General features: G+C 48.4%; 1 protein-coding gene and 1 pseudogene across 4 annotated transcripts in view; both read right to left on the bottom strand.

The window, feature by feature from the left end:
* The window catches only part of VPS13D (vacuolar protein sorting 13 homolog D), a 504218-nt gene that overhangs the window by 72752 nt on the left and 406638 nt on the right, over nucleotides 1-24828 (bottom strand). The window lies entirely within an intron of this gene.
* On the bottom strand, nucleotides 16727-16847 carry LOC134968174 (5S ribosomal RNA; annotated as a pseudogene).

A 24828-nucleotide genomic window follows, 5' to 3' on the forward strand; every position in this document is an offset into this window, starting at 1 on the left:
ATTTACCGGTAGGTTTAAAAATAAGAATTTACTTACCGATAATTCTATTTCTCGTAGTCCGTAGTGGATGCTGGGGACTCCGTCAGGACCATGGGGAATAGCGGCTCCGCAGGAGACAGGGCACAAAAATAAAGCTTTAGGATTAGGTGGTGTGTACTGGCTCCTCCCCCTATGACCCTCCTCCAAGCCTCAGTTAGGATACTGTGCCCGGACGAGCGTACACAATAAGGAAGGATATTGAATCCCGGGTAAGACTCATACCAGCCACACCAATCACACCGTATAACTTGTGATCTGAACCCAGTTAACAGTATGACAAACGTAGGAGCCTCTAAACAGACGGCTCACAACAATAACAACCCGAATTTGTTTGTAACAATAACTATGTACAAGTATTGCAGACAATCCGCACTTGGGATGGGCGCCCAGCATCCACTACGGACTACGAGAAATAGAATTATCGGTAAGTAAATTCTTATTTTCTCTAACGTCCTAAGTGGATGCTGGGGACTCCGTCAGGACCATGGGGATTATACCAAAGCTCCCAAACGGGCGGGAGAGTGCGGATGACTCTGCAGCACCGAATGAGAGAACTCAAGGTCCTCCTCAGCCAGGGTATCAAATTTGTAGAATTTTGCAAACGTGTTTGCCCCTGACCAAGTAGCAGCTCGGCAGAGTTGTAATGCCGAGACCCCCCGGGCAGCCGCCCAGGATGAGCCCACTTTCCTTGTGGAATGGGCCTTGACAGATTTAGGTTGTGGCAAGCCTGCCACAGAATGTGCAAGTTGAATTGTGCTACAAATCCAACGAGCAATCGTCTGCTTAGAAGCAGGAGCACCCATCTTGTTGGGTGCATACAATATAAACAGTTAGTCAGACTTTCTGACTCCCGCCGTTCTTGAAATATATATTTTCAATGCCCGGACCACGTCCAACAACTTGGAATCCTCCAAATCGTTAGTAGCCGCAGGCACCACAATAGGCTGGTTCAGGTGAAACGCTGACACCACCTTAGGCAGAAAATGAGGACGCGTCCGCAGTTCTGCCCTGTCCGTATGGAAAATCAGATATGGGCTCTTATATGATAAAGCCGCCAATTCTGATACTCTCCTGGCTGAAGCCAGGGCCAGTAGCATGGTTACTTTCCATGTAAGATACTTCAACTCCACCGATTTGAGCGGCTCAAACCAATGGGATTTGAGAAAATCCAAGACTACATTAAGATCCCACGGTGCCACTGGGGGCACAACCGGGGGCTGTATATGTAGTACTCTTTTACAAAAGTCTGGACTTCAGGAACTGAAGCCAATTCTTTCTGGAAGAAAATCGACAGGGCCGAAATTTGAACCTTAATGGACCCCAATTTGAGGCCCATAGACAATCCTGTTTGCAGGAAATGTAGGAATCGACCCAGTTGAAATTCCTCCGTGGGGGCCTTCCTGGCCTCACACCACGCAACATATTTTCTCCAAATGCGGTGATAATGTTGTGCAGTCACCTCCTTCCTGGCTTTTACCAGTGTAGGAATGACCTCTTCCGGAATGCCTTTTTCCCTTAGAATTCGGCGTTCAACCGCCATGCCGTCAAACGCAGCCGCGGTAAGTCTTGGAATAGACACGGTCCCTGCTGAAGCAGGTCCCGTCTTAGAGGTAGAGGCCACGGATCCTCCGTGAGCATCTCTTGAAGTTACGGGTACCAAGTTCTTCTTGGCCAATCCGGAGCCACTAGTATCGTTCTTACTCCCTTTTGCCGTATAATTCTCAGTACTTTTGGTATGAGAGGCAGAGGAGGGAACACATACACTGACTGGAACACCCACGGTGTTACCAGAGCGTCCACAGCTATTGCCTGAGGGTCTCTTGATCTGGCGCAATACCTGTCCAGTTTTTTGTTGAGGCGGGACGCCATCATATCCACCATTGGTTTTTCCCAACGGTTCACAATCATGTGGAAGACTTCTGGATGAAGTCCCCACTCTCCCGGGTGTAGATCGTGTCTGCTGAGGAAGTCTGCTTCCCAGTTGTCCACTCCCGGAATAAATACTGCTGACAGTGCTATCACATGATCTTCCGCCCAGCGAAGAATCCTTGCAGCTTCTGCCATTGCTGTCCTGCTTCTTGTGCCGCCCTGTCTGTTTACGTGGGCGACTGCCGTGATGTTGTCCGACTGGATCAACACCGGCTGACCCTGAAGCAGGGGTTTTGCCAGACTTAGAGCATTGTAAATCGCTCTTAGCTCCAGTATATTTATGTGAAGAGACATCTCCAGGCTTGACCATACTCCCTGGAAGTTTCTTCCCTGTGTGACCGCTCCCCAGCCTCTCAGACTGGCATCCGTGGTCACCAGGACCCAGTCCTGTATGCCGAATCTGCGGCCCTCTAACAGATGAGCACTCTGCAACCACCACAGAAGAGACACCCTTGTCCGTGGTGATAAGGTTATCCGCTGATGCATCTGCAGATGCGATCCGGACCATTTGTCCAGCAGATCCCACTGAAAAGTTCGTGCGTGGAATCTGCCGAATGGAATCGCTTCGTAAGAAGCCACCATCTTTCCCAGGACTCTTGTGCATTGATGCACAGACACTGTCCCTGGTTTTAGGAGGTTCCTGACAAGTTCGGATAACTCCCTGGCTTTCTCCTCCGGAAGAAACACCTTTTTCTGAACCGTGTCCAGAATCATTCCCAGGAACAGCAGACGTGTCGTCGGGGTCAACTGAGATTTTGGAAAATTCAGAATCCACCCGTGTTGTTGCAGCACTAGTTGGGTTAGTGCTACTCCGTCTTCCAGCTGTTCTCTGGACCTTGCCCTTATCAGGAGATCGTCCAAGTAAGGGATAATTAATACGCCTCTTCTTCGTAGAAGGATCATCATTTCGGCCATTACCTTGGTAAAGACCCGAGGTGCCGTGGACAATCCAAACGGCAGCGTCTGAAACTGATAATGACAGTTTTGCACCACGAACCTGAGGTACCCTTGATGTGAAGGGCAAATTGGGACATGCAGGTAAGCATCCTTTATGTCCAGGGACACCATAAAGTCCCCTTCTTCCAGATTCGCTATCACTGCTCTGAGTGACTCCATCTTGAACTTGAATTTTTGTATGTACAGGTTCAAAGATTTCAGATTTAGAATAGGTCTTACCGAGCCGTCCGGCTTCGGTACCACAAATAGCGTGGAGTAATACCCCTTTCCCTGTTGTAGGAGGGGTACCTTGACTATCACCTGCTGAGAAAACAGCTTGTGAATGGCTTCCAATACCGTCGCCCTGTCTGAGGGAGACGTTGGCAAAGCAGACTTTAGGAACCGGCGAGGGGGAGACTTCTCGAATTCCAACCTGTAACCCTGAGATACTACCTGCAGAATCCAGGGGTCCACCTGTGAGCAAGCCCACTGTGCGCTGAAATTCTTGAGTCGACCCCCCACCGCCCCTGAGTCCGCTTGTAAGGCCCCAGCGTCATGCTGAGGGCTTTGCAGAACCCTGGGAGGGCTTCTGTTCCTGGGCAGGGGCTGCTTGCTGCCCTCTCTTACCCCTTCCTCTGCCCCGAGGCAGATATGACTGTCCTTTTGTCCGCTTGTTCTTATAGGACCGAAAGGACTGCGGCTGAAAAGACGGTGTCTTTTTCTGTTGGGAGGGGGTCTGAGGTAAAAAAGTGGATTTTCCGGCAGTTGCCGTGGCCACCAGATCCGATAGACCGACGCCAAATAATTCCTCCCCTTTATACGGCAATACTTCCATATGTCGTTTGGAATCCGCATCACCTGACCACTGTCGCGTCCATAAACTCCTTCTGGCAGATATGGACATCGCATTTACTCTCGATGCCAGAGTGCAAATATCTCTCTGCGCATCTCGCATATAAAGGAAAGCATCCTTTAATTGCTCTATAGTCAATAAAATACTGTCCCTATCCAGGGTATCAATATTTTCAGTCAGGGAATCCAACCAGACGACCCCAGCACTGCACATCCAGGCTGAGGCGATGGCTGGTCGCAGTATAACACCAGTATGTGTGTATATACTTTTTAGGGTAGTTTCCAGTCTCCTATCCGCTGGATCCCTGAGGGCGGCCGTATCAGGAGACGGTAACGCCACTTGTTTTGATAAGCGTGTGAGCGCCTTATCCACCCTAGGGGGTGTTTCCCAGCGCGCCCTAACCTCTGGCGGGAAAGGGTATAATGCTAATAACTTTTTTGAAATTAGCATTTTTCTATCTGGGTTAACCCACGCTTCATCACATACATCATTTAATTCCTCTGATTCAGGAAAAACTACAGGTAGTTTTTTCACCCCCCACATAATACCCCTTTTTGTGGTACTTGCAGTATCAGAGATATGCAAAGCCTCCTTCATTGCCGTGATCATATAACGTGTGGCCCTACTTGAAAATACGTTTGTTTCATCACCGTCGACACTAGATTCAGTGTCTGTGTCTGGGTCGACCGACTGAGGTAAAGGGCGCTTTACAGCCCCTGACGGTGTCTGAGACGCCTGGGCAGGTACTAACTGGTTTGCCGGCCGTCTCATGTCGTCAACTGATTTTTGTAATGTGCTGACATTATCACGTAATTCCATAAACAAAGCCATCCATTCCGGTGTCGACTCCCTGGGGGGTGACATCACCATTATCGGCAATTGCTCTGCCTCCACGCCAACATCGTCCTCATACATGTCGACACACACGTACCGACACACAGCAGACACACAGGGAATGCTCTTATCGAAGACAGGACCCCACTAGCCCTTTGGGGAGACAGAGGGAGAGTTTGCCAGCACACACCCAAGCGCTATAATATATATGGGAACAACCTTATATAAGTGTTGTTCCTATAGCAGCTTAAATATATCCAATATATCGCCAAAAAATGCCCCCCCCTCTCTGTTTTACCCTGTTTCTGTAGTGCAGTGCAGGGGAGAGTCCTGGGAGCCTTCCTCACAGCGGAGCTGAGCAGGAAAATGGCGCTGTGTGCTGAGGAGAATAAGCCCCGCCCCCTATTTCGGCGGGCTTTCCTCCCGTAGTTTTAGATAACTGGCATGGGTTAAATACATACATATAGCCTCAATGGCTACATGTGATGTATTCTTTTGCCATAAGGTATTAAAATATTGCTGCCCAGGGCGCCCCCAGCAGCGCCCTGCACCCTCCGTGACCGCTTGGTGTGAAGTGTGTGACAACAATGGCGCACAGCTGCAGTGCTGTGCGCTACCTTCATGAAGACTGAAGAGCCTTCTGCCGCCTGTTTCCGGACCTTCAATCTTCAGCATCTGTAAGGGGGGTCGGCGGCGCGGCTCCGGGACGAACCCCAGGGTGAGACCTGTGTTCCGACTCCCTCTGGAGCTAATGGTGTCCAGTAGCCTAAGAATCCAATCCATCCTGCACGCAGGTGAGTTGAAATTCTCTCCCCTAAGTCCCTCGATGCAGTGAGCCTGTTGCCAGCAGGACTCACTGAAAATAAAAAACCTAAAAAACTTTTTCTAAGCAGCTCTTTAGGAGAGCCACCTAGATTGCACCCTGCTCGGACGGGCACAAAAACCTAACTGAGGCTTGGAGGAGGGTCATAGGGGGAGGAGCCAGTACACACCACCTAATCCTAAAGCTTTATTTTTGTGCCCTGTCTCCTGCGGAGCCGCTATTCCCCATGGTCCTGACGGAGTCCCCAGCATCCACTTAGGACGTTAGAGAAATCTTATTTTCTCTTACGTCCTAGAGGATGCTGGGGACTCCGTAAGGACCATGGGGTTTATACCAAAGCATCCAATCGGGCGGGAGAGTGCGTATGACTCTGCAGCACCGACTGAGCAAACGCTAGGTCCTCATCAGCCAGGGTATCAAACTTGTAGAATTTAGCAAACGTGTTTGACCCTGACCACGTCGCCGCTCAGCAAAGTTGTAAAGCCGAGACGCCTCGGGCAGCCGCCCAAGAAGAGCCCACCTTCCTAGTGGAATGGGCCTTAACCGAATTAGGTACCGGCAATCCAGCCGTAGAGTGAGCCTGCTGAATCGTATTACAGATCCAGCTAGCAATAGTCTGCTACGAAGCAGGAGCGCCAATCTTATTGGCCGCATACAGGACAAACAGAGCCTCTGTTTTCCTAATTCTAGCCGTCCTGGCTACATAAATTTTTAAGGCCCTGACTACGTCCAGGGATCTGGAATCCTCCAGGTCACTTGTAGCCACAGGCACCACAATAGGTGGATTCATATGGAACGAAGAAACCACTTTAGGCAAAAATTGCGGACGTGTCCTCAATTCAGCTCGATCCACATGAAAAATCAAGTAGGGGCTCTTGTGTGACAAAGCCGCCAATTCTGACACTCGCCTTGCTGATGCTAAGGCCAACAACATGACCACCTTCCAGGTAAGAAATTTCAACTCAACCTCGTTAAGCGGTTCAAACCAGTGTGATTTTAGGAACTGCAACACCACGTTCAGGTCCCATGGTGCCACTGGAGGCACAAAAGGGGGCTGGATGTGCAGCACTCCCTTTACAAACGTCTGGACTTCTGGAAGAGAAGCCAATTCCTTCTGAAAGAAAATCGAGAGGGCCGAAATCTGTACCTTAACAGAGCCTACTTTCAGGCCCATATCCACTCCTGTCTGTAGAAAGTGGAGAAGACGACCCAGATGAAAATCTTCCGTAGGTGCATTCTTGGTCTCACACCAAGACACGTACTTTCGCCAGATACGGTGATAATGTTTTATCGTCACCTCCTTTCTAGCCTTTATTAAAGTAGGGATGACCTTTTCCGGAATCCCCTTTTTTGCTAGGATTCGGCGTTCAACCGCCATGCCATCAAACGTAACCGCGGTAAGTCTTAAAATACACAGGGCCCCTGCTGCAACAGGTCTTCCCTCAGAGGAAGAGGCCAGGGATCTCCTGTGAGCATCTCTTGTAGATCCGAGTACCAGGCCCTTCGAAGCCAGTCTGGGACAACTAGTATCGTCTGTACTCTTCTTCGTCTTATGATCCTCAACACTTTTGTGATGAGAGGAAGAGGAGGAAACACGTAGACCGATTTGAACACCCACGGTGTTACCAGAGCGTCTACTGCTACTGCCTGAGGGTCCCAAGACCTGGCGCAATACCTCCGAAGTTTTTTGTTGAGGCGTGACGCCATCATGTCTATTTGAGGAGTTCCCCAAAGACGTGTTACGTCTGCAAAGACTTCTTGATGAAGTCCCCACTCTCCTGGATGGAGATCGTGTCTGCTGAGGAAGTCTGCTTCCCAGTTGTCCACTCCCGGAATGAAGACAGCCGACAGAGCGCTTACATGATTTTCCGCCCAGTGCAGGATCCTTGTGGCTTCCGCCATCGCGACTCTGCTTCTTGTCCCGCCTTGGCGGTTCACATGAGCCACTGCTGTGACATTGTCTGATTGAATCAGAACCGGTAGGTTTCGAAGAAAACTTTCCGCTTGTCGAAGGCCGTTGTAAACGGCCCTGAGTTCCAACACATTGATGTGTAGACAGGACTCCTGGTTTGACCAAAGACCCTGAAATTTTTTTCCCTGTGTGACCGCTCCCCAACCTCGGAGGCTCGCGTCCGTGGTAACCAGGATCCAATCCTGAATTCCGAACCTGCGACCCTCCAGGAGGTGAGCACTTTGCAACCACCACAGGAGGGACACTCTGGTCCCTGGGGACAGAGTTATTTTCCGATGTAAGTGCAGATGGGACCCGGACCACTTGTCCAGAAGGTCCCATTGAAAAGTCCTTGCATGGAACCTTCCGAAGGGAATGGCCTCGTAGGCCGCCACCATTTTCCCCAGAACTCGAGTGCATTGGTGAACTGACACCCTTTTCGGTTTTAGCAGGTCTCTGACCATGTTCTGGATGTCTTGGGCTTTCTCTATTGGGAGGAAGACCTTCATTTGTTCCGTATCCAGTATCATACCTAGGAACAGTAGTCGAGTTGTCGGAATCAACTGTGACTTCGGTAGATTTAGAATCCAACCGTGTTGCCGGAGCACTCTCAGAGAGAGCGCCACACTGCTCAGCAATTTCTCCCTTGATCTCGCTTTTATCAGGAGATCGTCCAAGTATGGGATAATTGTGACTCCATGCTTGCGCAGGGCCGCCATCATTTCCGCCATTATCTTGGTGAAAATCCTCGGGGCCGTGGAGAGTCCAAACGGCAATGTCTGAAATTGGTAATGACAATCCTGTACAGCGAATCTCAGGTATTCCTGATGGGGGGCATATATGGGGACATGAAGGTACGCATCCTTTATGTCCAGAGACACCATAAACTCCCCCTCCTCCATGTTGGCTATTATCGCCCTGAGAGATTCCATTTTGAATTTGAATCTTTTTATGTACAGGTTTAGGGATTTCAGATTTAAAATAGGTCTGACTGAACCGTCCGGTTTCGGGACCACAAATAGGGTTGAGTAGTAACCTCTTCCCTGCTGGTGCAGGGGAACCTTGATTATCACTTGCTGTATACACAGCGTTTGGATTGCAGCTAACACTACATCCCTTTCCGATGTGGAAGCTGGTAGGGCCGATTTGAAAAATCGGCGCGGGGGCACCTCCTTGAATTCCAACTTGTAACCCTGGGAAACTATTTCCAACACCCAGGGATTCAGGTCCGAACTGACCCAGACCTGACTGAAAAGTCGAAGGCGTGCCCCCACCGGTGCGGACTCCCTCAGGGGAGCCCCAGCGTCATGCTGTGGGTTTTGGAGCAGCTGGGGAGGACTTTTGTTCCTGGGCACCTGCCGAAGCAGGTGCTCTCTTGCCTCTGCCCTTACCTCTGGCGAGGAAAGAGGATCCCCGACCTCTTTTGGACTTGTGCGACCGAAAGGACTGCATCTGACAGGGTGTTACTTTCTTTTGCTGTTGGGGAATATATGGTAAAAAATTTGATTTACCTGCTGTAGCTGTGGAAACCAGGTCCGTCAGCCCATCCCCAAACAATACATCACCCTTATAGGGTAGTACTTCCATATGTTTTTTGGAATCCGCATCACCCGTCCATTGGCGAGTCCATAAGGATCTTCTCGCTGAGATAGACATGGCATTGGCCCTAGAAGCTAGCAGTCCAATGTCCCTTTGAGCATCCCTCATAAATAAGACTGCGTCTTTAATATGGGCTAGAGTTAGGAATATAGTATCATTATCCATATTATTAAATTGATCTGTCAGCTCATCTGTCCAAGCTGCAATTGCGCTACACACCCATGCCGACGCAATTGTCGTTCTTAGCACAGCACCCGTATGAGAATAAATACACTTTAAGGTAGTTTCTTGCCTGCGATCTGCAGGGTCCTTAAGGGCCGCTGTGTCAGGAGACGGTAGCACCACTTTCTTGGACAGGCGCGTCAGGGCCTTGTCCACAGTGGGGGGTGATTCCCAAATCTCCCTGTCCTGCTTAGGGAAGGGGTATGCCCTATAAATTCTTTTGGGGATCTACGGTCTCTTATCCGGAGTCTCCCAAGCTTTTCCAAAGAATTCATTTAATTCATGAGATGTGGGAAAGTTAATAATCTGTTTCTTTTCCTTAAACATGTGTACCCGTGTGTCGGGGACCGAGGGTTCATCCACAATATGCAACACATCCCTTATTGCCACAATCATACACTGAATGGTTTTAGTCACCCTAGGGTGCAATTTTACTTCGTCATAGTCGACACTGGAATCAGAATCCGTGTCGGTAGTAGTGTCTTGTGTTAAGGGACGCTTTTGAGACCCCGACGGGCCCTGTGAGTCGGTCCAATCCGAGGATTGACCTACTGATGTCCACCCTAATTCAGCCTTTTATGTAAAGATGCCACACTTGCATTCAACATATGCCACATGTCCATCCAATCTGGAGTCGGCAAAACCGACGGCGACACACCACTCATTTGCTCCACCTCCTCCTTGGAGAAGCCTTCCGCCTCAGACATGTCGACACACACGTACCGACACCCCACACACACAGGGATTAACCTATAAGGGGACAAAACCCCAACCAGGCCCTTAGGAGAGACAGAGAGAGAGTATGCCAGCACACACCAGCGCTTAAAAACACTGGAAAAATATGTCCAGATAGCGCTTTTCTATATTAATATGCCAATTCCCACTCACTGCGTCGCTAATGTGCCCCCTCCTCTTTTTTCCAGCCTGTGAAGTTCAGCAGGGGAGAGACCAGGGAGCCAGCGTTTTCCTCATGCAGCTTCTGTGGAGAAAATGGCGCTGGTTAGTGCTGAGGATCAAGCCCCGCCCACCCGACGGCGGGCTTAGGTCCCAGTGATTTTTCAATAAAAATGGCGGGGGATCATAGATTTCATAGATAATCAAACTGTATTTGCCCAAATGTGAGGTTTATTGCTGCCCAGGGCGCCCCCCCCCTACGCCCTGCACCCTTCAGTGCTGCTCTGTGTGTGTGTGTGCCTGGGAGCAATGGCGCGCCCCTTACCTCATGAAGATCTGATGTCTTCTGCCGCCTAAGATGTCTTCTGCCTTCTCTATCCGGCTTCTATCTTCGGCATCTGTGAGGAGGACGGCGGCGCGGCTCCGGGACGAACCCCAGGTGAGACCTGTGTTCCGACTCCCTCTGGAGCTAATGGTGTCCAGTAGCCTTAGAAGCAGTGCCCAACTTGACAAGCCAGCTCTGCTTCTCTCTCCTCGGTCCCACGATGCAGGGAGCCTGTTGCCAACAGGACTCCCTGAAAATAAAAAAACCTAACAAAATTCTTGTTCAACAGAAAACTCTGGAGAGCTCTCTGCAGTGCACCCATTCTCCTCTGGGCACAAGATCTAACCGAGGTCTGGAGGAGGGGCATAGAGGGAGGAGCCAGTGCACACCCATAGTCAAAGTTCTTTTTAGGTGCCCTATCTCCTGCAGAGCCCGTCTATACCCCATGGACCTTACGGAGTCCCCAGCATCCTCTAGGACGTAAGAGAAACATCTTTTATAGCCACAATCATGTATTGAATACTCTTAACTAATCGAGGATGTAAAGCAGCCTCAGTGAAATCGACCTCGGAATCAGAGTCCGTGTCGGTATCAGTATCTACCACTTGAGTAAATGGCCGCTTTTGCGACCCCGATGGGGTCTGCACCTGAGACAAAGCCTCCTCCATGGACTTTTTCCACACCTGCGTCTGTGACTCAGATTTATCCAACCTCTTTGACAAAGAAGCTACATTCGTATTAATTGTACTTAGCAATGTGAGTAAATCAGGTGTCGGCTGCGCCGACAGGGCCAAATCTAGACCCGCATCTGCTCCCCCAATAACCTCCTCCGGTGAATAACATTCAGCCTCAGACATGCCGACACGTATTATCGACACACGGACACACACACAGAATGTCTCAGCTAGGGGACAGGTCCACAATGAAGCCCAGATAGAGAACACAGAGGGAGTATGCCAGCTCACACCCCAGCGCCCAAATATCCCGTCAAGGGATATATGTGACCAGCGCTGCTTAAAGTATAATAAAATGCACCACAAACTGCGACCCCCGATTAGCTCCCCGTTACTTTCAGAGGAGCTGTGGAGGTCCCGGGTCAGCGTCTCCTTCAGCCGCGTGCGGAGGAGAAAATGGCGCTGTGAGCCGCGCGGCTAAGCTCCGCCCCTTCCCGGCGCGCTTCAGCCCGCCAAATTTGAAAACTTGAAAATGCCGGCGGGGGTTTGAGATACGGTGCCGAGGCACCGAAAAGGCTTCTGCCGGCTCCCAGACGTCCGTAACATGCTGCCCAGGGCGCCCCCCCCCCCAGCGCCCTGCACCTTGTGAGTGATAGTGTGTGGGAGCTTGGAGCGCAGCGCTACCACTGCGCTGTACCTCGTTACTGAAGTCTTTTGCCGTCCTGAAGTCTTCTGCCTTCTGCATACTCACCCGGCTTCTGTCTTCTGTGAGGGGGTGACGGCGTGGCTCCGGGAACAAGCAGCTAGGCGCACCAAGTGATCGAACCCTCTGGAGCTAATGGTGTCCAGTAGCCTAAGAAGCAGAGCCCTTAACTAAGTAGAAGTAGGTCTGACTTCTCTCCCCTCAGTCCCTGTAGCCAGCAGGTCTCCCTGAAAATAAAAAACCTAACAAAAGTCTTTTCTAGAGAAACTCAGGAGAGCTCCCCTAGTGAGTTTCCAGTCAGTCCTGGGCACAAAGTCTAACTGAGGTCTGGAGAAGGGGCATAGGGGGAGGAGCCAGTTCACACCCAGTTTAAGTCTTTTCAGTGTGCCAAAGCTCCTGCGGATCCCGTCTATACCCCATGGTCCTTTTGGAGTCCCCAGCATCCTCTAGGACATAAGAGAAAAAAAGATAAAAAAAAAAAAAATACCAGCCAATCAGTTCCCAATGGTCATTTTTTAAACACATCCTGTATCATGGCAGTTAGTAGATGATTGGCTGGTACAGTAGTTTATCTCTCTCCACTTTATAAGTCTACCAGGATTAATACATCTCCCCGTGTTTGAAAAGTAACAGTTAGAATCCAATTAGCTGGTACTTTATCTCTCTCCACTTTATCACTCTCCAAGGCTTTCCCCTTGTGTTTGAAAAATGACAGGAGCTGATTGGCTGGTACTTTTTCTATTTATTTATTTCCCACCCTCTATTTTCACTCTCCACGGCTTAGTAAATCTGCCTCACAATATTAAAGAAAAAAAAATTGTTTTTTAATGAAAGCAAAGCTTATGAGGATGCAGCCTATCAACTCTAGACAAGCTCAAGCGGTCCCCAGACGCACTCGTTCCAGATCTGAGTCACACTGCGAGATTCATTTGCATGTAAATAATGCATACTTTTCTCCTTTGCGGACAGCTTGTTCTGCCTTTCGCAAAGGAATAAGAATTATTGTGAGAAGTTGAAATAATACAAAAAACATGTGTTTCTCAACGCTGGGTCCGAGAAAGGAGGAGAAAAGAACAATACGTTGTTTGGCTTTTACACAAAACGTTTCTCAGTACAACGTAGATATAGAGAGAAAAAAAAAGCAAGCACTTGAGACTTGGAAAATGAACACACATGCTTGTCACTACGCTCAGGATAATTGTTATTGAAAGATGCCTTTTATGAATAGCTGCAGTGTACATTACATGCTGTGTGAGAGGGTTAAATAGCACAGCCTCAACTCTTTATAAACTTTTGCCCTTTGGATGTGTACTTATTGGCTGCAGTACAAGTTTTGAGCTGTATTACACGCCTTAACGATACGGTTCAACTGCCGGTCAGGCTCAGGGGATGGCAGCCAGCCAAACCGCAATCAAAGTGCCCCCCCCCCCCACCACTCTCAGATCATCCTCAAGCGAGCCTTCTATCTATCTGCCTTCCTATGTTGTGTCCCCCCCACCACACACAATTTTTCAGGGTAAAATAAAACAAAAAACAATAATACATTTTTATTTTTTTAAATCATGAAGCAAAACCATGGAAGCTGCAATGTTTGGCTGCGGCCGGCCCACGCGGGCCTCCTTTTGTTTGGGAGGTAATGGAGCTGTGCTTCAGTGGCTTGCAAGGTTGTTAGTTCAGTTTTGCTGTATTTGTTAATTTGCTGAAAACTAGAGTTCAATACTAGGGCAAAGGGACACTGCAAGTGTACAACGCTATCCAAGCAGGCTCTCGTCATCTCATTACTTTGCATAATAGCTTACAGGAAAAAATGTGCAATCAAATGTGGCAGCACTCGTAAGATTAAAGATCACTTTCAGCTTCCTTTTATTTCCACTAAGTGAATGAAACAGAAAATATTAGTATTTTTTTACATTTTTTTAGAACCAGTACCTGGGCAGAGATGCAATGGAATTGGCTTCCCAAAGTCCAATCCGAGCAAGGTAGCTACTACGATCATCCCTCTCCACTTACTATTAAAATTTACATAGCTCTAGGGGGATGGGTACGAAAATGCCATCTGCCGGGATGCCGACAAAGGGTGCTAAGGAGTCTAACCCTCCCCCTCCCCTAAACCTCCCTTTTAGGTGCATAGCCCTCCCCCCTTCCTCAGCCTAACCCTAACCTCTCTGGTGGTGCTTAAACCTAATCCCCCCGCAGCCTAACCCTAACCTCCTCCTGGTGGTGCCTAACCATAATCACCCTTCCCCGTACTCTATAAATCTAACCCTCCCCCTTTCGCACCCTAACCAAAAGTCCCCCGGGAGTCGTCTAACCCTAACCCCAACATCCCTGGCGTAGTACTTACCCTGGCTGCTGTGTTTTCGATCAGAATGAAGACCGCAGTGAATGGGCATTAAGAAATGTTACAGCTAGCCATACAGTACATAGCAGAAAGGATGCAGCAGAAAATAAGAATTTACTTACCGATAATTCTATTTCTCGTAGTCCGTAGTGGATGCTGGGGACTCCGTAAGGACCATGAGGAATAGCGGCTCCGCAGGAGACTGGGCACATCTAAGGAAAGCTTTAGGACTATCTGGTGTGCACTGGCTCCTCCCCCTATGACCCTCCTCCAAGCCTCAGTTAGGATACTGTGCCCGGACGAGCGTACACAATAAGGAAGGATCTTGAATCCCGGGTAAGACTCATACCAGCCACACCAATCACACCGTACAACTTGTGATCTGAACCCAGTTAACAGCATGATAACAGAGGAGCCTCTAGAAAAGATGGCTCACTACAGCAATAACCCGATTTTTTGGTAACAATAACTACGTACCAGTATTGCAGACAATCCGCACTTGGGATGGGCGCCCAGCATCCACTACGGACTACGAGAAATAGAATTATCGGTAAGTAAATTCTTATTTTCTCTAACGTCCTAAGTGGATGCTGGGGACTCCGTAAGGACCATGGGGATTATACCAAAGCTCCCAAACGGGCGGGAGAGTGCGGATGACTCTGCAGCACCAAATGAGAGAACTCCCGGTCCTCCTCAGCCAGGGTATCAATTTTGTAGAATTTTACAAACGTATTTGCTCCTGACCAAGTAGCTGCTCGGCAAAGTTGTAAAGCCGAGACCCCTCGGGCAGCCGCCCAAGATGAGCACACCTTCCTTGTGGAGTGGGCATTTACAGATTTTTGGCTGTGGCAGGCCTGCCACAGAATGTGCAAGCTGAATTGTACTACAAATCCAACGAGCAATAGTCTGCTTAGAAGCAGGAGCACCCAGCTTGTTGGGTGCATACAGGATAAACAGCGAGTCAGTTTTCCTGACTCCAGCCGTCCTGGAAACATATATTTTCAGGGCCCTGACAACGTCTAGCAACTTGGAGTCCTCCAAGTCCCTAGTAGCCGCAGGCACCACAATAGGTTGGTTCAGGTGAAACGCTGAAACCACCTTAGGGAGAAACTGAGGACGAGTCCTCAATTCCGCCCTGTCCGAATGGAAAATCAGATAAGGGCTTTTACAGGATAAAGCCGCCAATTCTGACACGCGCCTGGCCCAGGCCAGGGCCAACAGCATGACCACTTTCCATGTGAGATATTTTAACTCCACAGATTTAAGTGGTTCAAACCAATGTGACTTTTGGAACCCAAAAACTACATTGAGATCCCAAAGTGCCACTGGAGGCACAAAAGGAGGCTGTATATGCAGTACCCCTTTTACAAACGTCTGAACTTCAGGGACTGAAGCTAGTTCTTTTTGGAAGAAAATTGACAGGGCCGAAATTTGAACCTTAATGGACCCCAATTTCAGGCCCATAGACCCTCCTGTTTGCAGGAAATGTAGGAATCGACCCAGTTGAATTTCCTCCGTCGGGCCTTACTGGCCTCGCACCACGCAACATATTTTCGCCAAATGCGGTGATAATGTTTTGCGGTTACATCCTTCCTGGCTTTGATCAGGATAGGGATGACTTCATCCGGAATGCCTTTTTTCCTTCAGGATCCGGCGTTCAACCGCCATGCCGTCAAACGCAGCCGCGGTAAGTCTTGGAACAGACAGGGTCCTTGCTGGAGCAGGTCCCTTCTTAGAGGTAGAGGCCACGGATCCTCCGTGAGCATCTCTTGAAGTTCCGGTTTCCAAGTCCTTCTTGGCCAATCCGGAGCCACGAATATAGTGCTTACTCCTCTCCATCTTATCAATCTCAGTACCTTGGGTATGAGAGGCAGAGGAGGGAACACATACACTGACTGGTACACCCACGGTGTTACCAGAGCGTCTACAGCTATTGCCTGAGGGTCCCTTGACCTGGCGCAATACCTGTCGAGTTTTTCCCAACGGTTTATAATCATGTGGAAGACTTCTGGGTGAAGTCCCCACTCTCCCGGGTGGAGGTCGTGCTGAGGAAGTCTGCTTCCCAGTTGTCCACTTCCGGAATGAATACTGCTGACAGTGCTATCACATGATTTTCCGCCCAGCGAAGAATCCTTGCAGCTTCTGCCATTGTAAACACGACAACAAGAGAAGAAAGGAGACTCTTTTTAGGAAGCACTCTTATACAGATAGTAATGTATGGCTGATTGCCACAATAGCTGACTAAAATTCAATACTTTAATGATTTTCGTTAAAAAATTAATTATTGAGGAGTTCAATAAGCGCCAATATCTGTTTAAATAGTGACATTGCGAAAATATGAAAAAAATATTTTTAATCAATAGGGTACAAATACCTAATATAAGCCGAGATGGGTAGCTTTGTGATTTCGTGATTTGAAAGACACCAGCTATGGGACAACCTGTGGTCAAAATTATATTTATTCAATATATATATATATGACCATCATTTGAGGACTGCTGTGTATCCCAAACTGGGAATTGAATCCTAGCAGGTAGTTAAATCATAGGTCATGACCGATAGGCGAATCAATGCTCTATTTCAGTGACAGACAGGGTAGCAAATACTTGCAGTACCAGGGTGTTCCTTGGTGGTCTCCCATCCAAGTACTTAAACCGGCCCTCCACTGCTTGGCTTCCAAGATCAGATGAGATTGGGCATCTCCAGTGGGGTATGACCGCAGACCTTATGCTTACCCTTGTCACACTGTGTCCTTAATTGGGCACAGGTAAGAGCCAATTTGTGATATTGTGTAGACCACAGCGTCTACAGCTATTGCCTGAGGGTCCCTTGACCTGGCGCAATACCTGTCGAGTTTTTCCCAACGGTTTATAATCATGTGGAAGACTTCTGGGTGAAGTCCCCACTCTCCCGGGTGGAGGTCGTGCTGAGGAAGTCTGCTTCCCAGTTGTCCACTTCCGGAATGAATACTGCTGACAGTGCTATCACATGATTTTCCGCCCAGCGAAGAATCCTTGCAGCTTCTGCCATTGCCCTCCTGCTTCTTGTGCCACCCTGTCTGTTTACGTGGGTGACTGCCGTGATGTTGTCCGACTGGATCAACACCGGCTGACCTTGAAGCAGAGGTCTTGCTAAGCTTAGAGCATTGTAAATGGCCCTTAGCTTCAGGATATTTATGTGAAGTGATGTCTCCAGGCTTGACCATAAGCCCTGGATATTCCTTCCCTGTGTGACTGCTCCCCAGCCTCGCAGGCTGGCATCCGTGGTCACCAGTACCCAGTCCTGAATGCCGAATCTGCGGCCCTCTAGAAGATGAGCACTCTGCAACCACCACAGGAGGGACACCCTTGTCCTTGGTGACAGGGTTATCCGCTGATGCATCTGAAGATGCGACCCGGACCATTTGTCCAGCAGGTCCCACTGGAAAGTTCTTGCGTGGAATCTGCCGAATGGGATTGCTTCGTAGGAAGCCACCATTTTACCCAGAACCCTTGTGCATTGATGCACTGAGACTTGGCTCGGTTTTAGGAGGTTCCTGACTAGCTCGGATAACTCCCTGGCTTTCTCCACCCGGAGAAACACCTTTTTCTGGACTGTGTCCAGGATCATCCCTAGGAACAGAAGACAAGTCGTCGGAACCAGCTGCGATTTTGGAATATTGAGAATCCAATCGTGCTGCCGCAACACTACCTGAGATAGTGCTACACCGACCTCCAACTGTTCCCTGGATCTTACCCTTATCAGGGAATCGTCCAAGTAAGGGATAACTAAAATTCCCTTCCTTCGAAGGAATATCATCATTTCGTCCATTACCTTGGTAAAGACCCGGGGTGCCGTGGACCATCCATACGGCAGCGTCTGAACTGATAGTGACAGTTCTGTACCATAAACCTGAGGTACCCTTGATGAGAAGGGTAAATTTTGACATGAAGGTAAGCATCCTTGATGTCCCGAGACATCATGTAGTCCCCTTCTTCCAGGTTCACAATCACTGCTCTGAGTGACTCAATCTTGAATTTGAACCTCTGTATGTAAGTGTTCAAAGATTTTAGATTTAGAATCGGTCTCACCGAGCCGTCCGGCTTCGGTACCACAACAGTGTGGAATAATACCCCGTTCCCTGTTGCAGGAGGGGTATCTTGATTATCACCTGCTGGGAATACAGCTTGTGAATGGCTTCCAAAACTGTCTCCCTGTCAGAAGGAGACATCGGTAAAGCCGACTTTGGGAAACGGCGAGGGGGAGACGTCTCGAATTCTAATTTGTACCCCTGAGATATCACCTGAAGGATCCAGGGGTCTACTTGCGAGTGAGCCCACTGCGCGCTGAAATTCATTGAGACGGGCCACCCACCGTGCCTGATTCTGCTTGTAAAGCCCCAGCGTCATACTGAGGGCTTGGCAGAGGCGGGAGAGGGTTTCTGTTCCTGGGAACTGGCTGATTTCTGCAGCCTTTTTCCTCTCCCTCTGTCACGGGGCAGAAATGAGGAACCTTTTGCCCGCTTGTCCACGAAAAGACTGCGCCTGATAATACGGCGTCTTCTCATGTTGAGAGGCGACCTGGGGTACAAACGTGGATTTCCCAGCTGTTGCCGTGGCCACCAGGTCTGAAAGACCGACCCCAAATAACTCCTCCCTTTAATAAGGCAATACTTCCAAATGCCATTTGGAATACGCATCACCTGACCACTGACGTGTCCATAACCTTCTACTGGTAGAAATGGACAACGCACTTAGACTTGATGCCAGTCGGCAAATATTCCGCTGTGCATCACGCATATACAGAAATGCATCTTTTAAATGCTCTATAGGCAAAAATATACTGTCCCTATCTAGGGTATCAATATTTTTAGTCAGGGAATCCGACCACGCCAACCCAGCACTGCACATCCAGGCTGAGGCGATTGCTGGTCGCAGTATAACACCAGTATGTGTGTAAATACATTTTAGGATACCCTCCTGCTTTCTATCAGCAGGATCCTTAAGGGCGGCCATCTCAGGAGAGGGTAGAGCCCTTACAAGCGTGTGAGCGCTTTATCCACCCTAGGGGGTGTTTCCCAACGCACCCTAACCTCTGGCGGGAAAGGATATAATGCCAATAACATTTTAGAAATTATCAGTTGTTATCGGGGGAAAACCACGCATCATCACACACCTCATTTAATTTCTCAGATTCAGGAAAACTACAGGTAGTTTTTCCTCACCGAACATAATACCCCTTTTTGGTGGTACTCGTATTATCAGAAATGTGTAAAACATTTTTCATTGCCTCAATCATGTAACGTGTGGCCCTACTGGAAGTCACATTTGTCTCTTCACCGTCGACACTGGAGTCAGTATCCGTGTCGGCGTCTATATCTGCCATCTGAGGTAACGGGCGCTTTAGAGCCCCTGACGGCCTATGAGGCGAGTGAGCTGAGTAGCCGGCTGTCATGTCAACCACTGTCTTTTATACAGAGCTGACACTGTCACGTAATTCCTTCCAACAGTTCATCCACTCAGGTGTCGACCCCCTAGGGGGTGACATCACTATTACAGGCAATCTGCTCCGTCTCCACATCATTTTTCTCCTCATACATGTCGACACAAACGTACCGACATACAGCACACACACAGGGAATGCTCTGATAGAGGACAGGACCCCACTAGCCCTTTGGGGAGACAGAGGGAGAGTTTGCCAGCACACACCAGAGCGCTATATATATACAGGGATAACCTTATATAAGTGTTTTTCCCCTTATAGCTGCTGTATCTTTAATACTGCGCGTAATTAGTGCCCCCCCTCTCTTTTTTAACCCTTTCTGTAGTGTAGTGACTGCAGGGGAGAGACAGGGAGCTTCCCTCCAACGGAGCTGTGAGGGAAAATGGCGCCAGTGTGCTGAGGAGATAGGCTCCGCCCCCTTATCGGCGGCCTTATCTCCCGTTTTTCTATGTATTCTGGCAGGGGTTAAATGCATCCATATAGCCCAGGAGCTATATGTGATGCATTTTTTTTGCCATCCAAGGTGTTTTTTATTGCGTCTCAGGGCGCCCCCCCCCAGCGCCCTGCACCCTCAGTGACCGGAGTGTGAAGTGTGCTGAGAGCAATGGCGTACAGCTGCAGTGCTGTGCGCTACCTTGTTGAAGACAGGACGTCTTCTGCCGCCGATTTTCCGGACCTCTTCTGCCTTCTGGCTCTGTAAGGGGGCCGGCGGCGCGGCTCTGGGACCCATCCAGGCTGGGCCTGTGATCGTCCCTCTGGAGCTAATGTCCAGTAGCCTAAGAAGCCCAATCCACTCTGCACGCAGGTGAGTTCGCTTCTTCTCCCCTTAGTCCCTCGATGCAGTGAGCCTGTTGCCAGCAGGTCTCACTGAAAATAAAAAACCTAAACTAAAACTTTCACTAAGAAGCTCAGGAGAGCCCCTAGTGTGCACCCTTCTCGTTCGGGCACAAAGATCTAACTGAGGCTTGGAGGAGGGTCATAGGGGGAGGAGCCAGTGCACACCAGATAGTCCTAAAGCTTTCTTTAGATGTGCCCAGTCTCCTGCGGAGCCGCTATTCCCCATGGTCCTTACGGAGTCCCCAGCATCCACTTAGGACGTTAGAGAAAGCTTGTATAAGTTCCACAATCACACACTGCGTAAGAAAGTACTACGGGCCACTCCACCTCCTGCTGATTACATTCATGGTGTATAACAGTTTAGTTTAATGCTGACATGTTTTCATTTTTCTTTTCTATTTATTTCTTTTTTTCAAAACAGGTTACAGTCCAGTTGCTCGGAATCAAATCTTTCAATATGTTCACTGTGAAGACTTCAAAGCGAAACGCGCACGGGGAATGGCCTCCAGACATTCAACAGACATTAGGCAATATTTAGAAAGCAAAAATGCTGATCTTTTGACATAAACATGTGTCCACCAGGTTATACAATTATATGATAATTACACAAGACACACTGAACTCGTATAATTAGCTGGGGAACAGAAGGAAATTTAACTCCACCATGGCAGTAGTGAGCGAATAGATGGGAATAACACTTTATGTGCCTCCCAGGGTCCTAACTGTACCACTCTACGGTATCTGTAAAAGAGGACTGCGTTCTGCAAACACACGGGCAGAGCCCACCACACACCCAAGTGTCAAGCGACTAGATGCATGCACAATTTTGCTAAAGGGGTGTGTTGGCAAGTTTGGAAGGGGCAGATATGCAGTCAAATCAGCTGTAGTTGGCACAAGTCCCCGCTGACTTACTGTACGACCAGTCCTGGTATGATACGAATTGGCAGTAGTTTTTAAAGGGTGTTTTCACTAAAGCAATGTGTAGGGGAAATTCATACCTCTCCAGGAGGGACAGAATGCTCTGCTCCTGGGCTTCCCTCTTACTGTATGATTACTGTCACCTGTGCTGAAACACCTTTCTTATCCATTAACCTGTTCAGCACAGGTGATGGCAATCATAAATTAAGAGGGAAGTCCAGGAGCAGAGCATTGTGTCCCTCCTGGAGAGGGTCATGTTGGGAGGTATAGTAATTTATACTGCACCTCACTAAGTTAGCAAGACGCACAGCAAGGAACCTGCATTTGGATAGACCTCAGAAGCTGCACATTTTTAACTTTAAATTTGAAATTCTAGGTCATAGCATTGATATTGAGGCCTGATCACCCAATGCCAAGCAACAACAGAGGAAGCTAAAGTCCTCTGGGACAAGCGCACAATCTGAGCAACTGGGTGAGTTCTTACACTGATGTTCTGGCCCGTGGCACTAGAGGTTCAAATGTAACTGTGAACAATACAGCTATTGTGCTGGCAAGTGGAATATACTGGAATCCCATGCAAACACGGAGAGAACATACAAACTCCACACCATCACAGTGCCTTGTTCAGGGATTGCTCATGACGGTAAGGACTGTGATGCAGTAATGCTAATCACTACCTCAACTATGCTACATAACTGATCCACACTAATTACCTGCTCCCATTCCCATTTGAAAGCCTTTTTTTTTAAATGCTCTGTCCTCTCTACTGAATTTACACTCTCGTACAACTAGACTGTGCCATAGCGGCAAACACTCATATGTTACCTGAAACTCACCTTGTTCGGTAGCTTATCAAAATTCCCAAACTACCACTCTTAACTTTTTAATCTACCCAATTACAACACAGTTCACACAAAACTTACATGTGTTCTCTGGCTATACTTAAACAACTCAGACCCCCTTTATCAACACTGCTGTGTGAAGGGATTGCATGGCCCCACAAAAACAAAACAAAACACAATATCTGGAAGTAGTACACATCTAGTAGTTTGGAAATTTATGAGCAGGGTCCTCTTACCTCTCTATCAATACCCAGTCGTTTTTATTACTGTGTTTGCTAGGGATTGTAAGGTGCTGGGAAATATAACAGGCGCTATAAAAATTTTTTTAATATCTAACATTTTTGGCTTTTCAATTGCAGTGACTTGTGCTCAGTTAAATTACTGATGTAAAGTATTAGGACAGGGCAGTTTTAATCTGCCCATACGTTTATTTTCCACTGCCGTTTGGAAGACAGGTAAATGTAGCCTGGAGATCATTAACCCCAAGAGAGAAAGGGTGGATTTTGGTGGTCATTCCGAGTTGATCGCACGTAGCAACTTTTTGCTGCTTGTGCGATCAACTAGGCGCCGCCTATGGGGGAGTGTATTTTAGCATAGCAGGGCTGCGATCACTTGTGCAGCCCTGCTATGCTAAAAAAGTTTCCTGCAAAACAAGACCAGGGTCAGACTTACTTACCCAGTGCGACGGATCCAGCGACGAAGGTCCCGGGATTGACGTCAGACATCCGCCCTCCAAACGGCTGGACATTCCTGTGTTCGGCTCTCCATGCCCGGAAAACGGTGAGTAGACGCCCCGGAAAGCCTCCCCGCCATCAATCTTCTTGCGATCGCCGCTGTGATCACTTTCAGCGCTGGCGGCATCGCTGCCCGGTGACGGCCGTCAGCAAGCAATGCCGCGCGTGCGCCGCGCAGCGGCAGTCCCTACCAGTTCTCACCGCAGCGAAGAACCGCTGCGTGCGAACGGGTCGGAATCACCCCCTTTGTTGGGAGCCAATTAACTTACCAGCATATTTTGGAATTGTGGGAGGAAACCGGAGCAAGCACGGGGAGAACATACAAACTCCAAACAGTTACGGCCATGGTGGGAATCAAACCCATGACCTCAGTGCTGTGATGCAGTAATGCTAACCGTTACGCCGTCCATGCTGCCCTACCATGTGCTTGTCGTGCATTGTCTTTTACTGTAAGTTGCTGTTATTGGGGGTTTTTTGCTCAGTTTTATGTACTTTGTTAGGAACATGTTTATGTACTTTGTTAGGAACTGCAGAACCCGTGTGGCGCCATATAAACAAAGGATAACAATAATCCTCAACATTATCATCATCATCGCATGATGGAATGTTTTGTCTAAGGAATCAAAGATCCCTAAAGCACCGAGTTTACCCCATCTCCCATTGGTCTATCAGAGGAAATAACGTACATAGAATTCTAATTCTGTATTAACGTGTTATTTCATCTGATAAAGATTTCCTTTTAGCACATTGCCTACAGTATGTGGAAATCAGCAGAAAGGAATGATAGCAATGTGGCCTGTAATAAATATATATAGTACAAAAAGCAATAGGCCTGATTGGGTTAGCCTCATCCTGCTGTTATGTCCTCACTTTATTGCCAAACATAAAACAAAAACACCAGAAGAACGTGTTGTCATTAGTGTAAGGTTACTAGGTGACGGTTACATTTCAGCTGCGAGGGGGAAAACAAACAGCTTGGAATCTATTTATTTGTGAAACACACACAAAAATTATTCTGCATAAGCTTCAGGTATCGAAATGTATCCACTTACAGGCTACGCCAGTTGCAACACTGTGTGTTTATATTTAATAGGCATTCCTAAAGTGGCCTGACACTGCACAATGCGGGGCCCCATAAAGATCACTGGGTGCGATAAACCCGTGTGCCTCCTACGCCTATTTACCTAAACAGCAGCCAACATGGCATCTCTCCTGTTCAGTGGCCTTGTTGTGTGTCTCAGCACAGAATGGAGAGCTATGCATATTCACTAGTAGGGACCAGTGAATATACATAAAGAAATATACAAGCTTTGACAATATATCAAATACAGCAGAAACAAACTTAAAATTATGGCAACGTACTTGTAACATTAGGGGGTCTGTTCATGAAGCAGTGATAAGTGTGGAGAAGTGAGCCAGTGGAGAAGTTGTCCATGGCAACCAATGAGTGTTGAGGTAACATTTATAAAGTGCATACTATAAAATTATACGTAGCAGCTGATTGGTTCCCATGGGCAACTTCTACACTTTTCACTGCCCGTAGACCCAGTGGTCCCTTTGTACTTCCAGTCCAGTAAGATCACATCATAAATGAGCTGTGGTATATTTTGTTGACATTCATCATGTTGACTTGATAATATCGACAAGGTCGTAATGTCTATAAGATATAAATAAATGTTGACATGCTTGACGTGTTGGCATTGACCGTGTTGACATTGATGAAATGTCGACAAACTTTGCCCGATAGTCTAGTGGTGACATTCTGATGACTTCCAGCAGATCCAACTGCACTTCCGGCTGTGATTAGGACTACTCCTACCCCAGTGCCTAACCCCCCTGCTGCGGTATGTGCACAATGTCGGCATTTCACACGTCAACATTCTGCGCATGAGG

The sequence above is a fragment of the Pseudophryne corroboree genome, chromosome 10 (assembly GCF_028390025.1).
Source record: "Pseudophryne corroboree isolate aPseCor3 chromosome 10, aPseCor3.hap2, whole genome shotgun sequence".
NCBI classification, from domain to species: Eukaryota; Metazoa; Chordata; class Amphibia; order Anura; family Myobatrachidae; genus Pseudophryne; species Pseudophryne corroboree.